We start from the raw sequence: 846 nt of genomic DNA, 5'->3' as shown, positions 1-846 counted from the left end.
GCGACTTCGTTCAGTCTTGTAAGACTATAGATATCAATTGAAATATTATAATAATATATAGATATCAATTGAAATATTATAATAATATATAGATATCAATTGAAGTATTTGTGGCAAGAGTTACACAATCTTCAACCACACTTCTCCCGAGTCGGCACTGCTTAAACTCATGACGACTGGAAACAATGCCGAGATAAGTGGAGAGCACATACAGCGCCTAATATTTCCAAATTTTCACCCATCTGGGACTGGTTTATTATGCAGTATTTGAATTGAACGATATAATGTACTAAAATAACTAAATTTTAGGAATATTATATTGATTCTGAGGTTAACAATGTCTGTACTTTTTATACGTTCAAGACAAAAAACTGTATTTTTATTATTATTATTATTATTATTATTATTATTATTATTATTATTATTTTATTATTATTATTATTATTATTACTATTATTATTATTATTACTATTATTATTACTATTAGTAGTAGTATTATTACTATTATTATTATTATTATTAATATTACTATTATTATTACTATTATTAGTATTATTATTATTACTATTATTATTACTATTATTATTATTATTACTATTTTTATTATTATTATTACTATTACTATTATTATTATTACTATTATTATTACTATTATTATTACTATTATTATTATTATTATTACTATTATTATTATTACTATTATTATTATTATTTTTATTATTATTATTACTATTACTATTATTATTACTATTAGTAGTAGTATTATTACTATTATTATTACTATTATTATTATTATTACTATTATTATTATTATTATTACTATTATTATTATTACTATTATTATTA

This window comes from Euprymna scolopes, chromosome 22, assembly GCF_053919585.1.
Source record: "Euprymna scolopes isolate OS-2025 chromosome 22, ASM5391958v1, whole genome shotgun sequence".
Taxonomy (NCBI): domain Eukaryota; kingdom Metazoa; phylum Mollusca; class Cephalopoda; order Sepiida; family Sepiolidae; genus Euprymna; species Euprymna scolopes.
Note: the sequence above shows the minus strand (reverse complement) of the source record.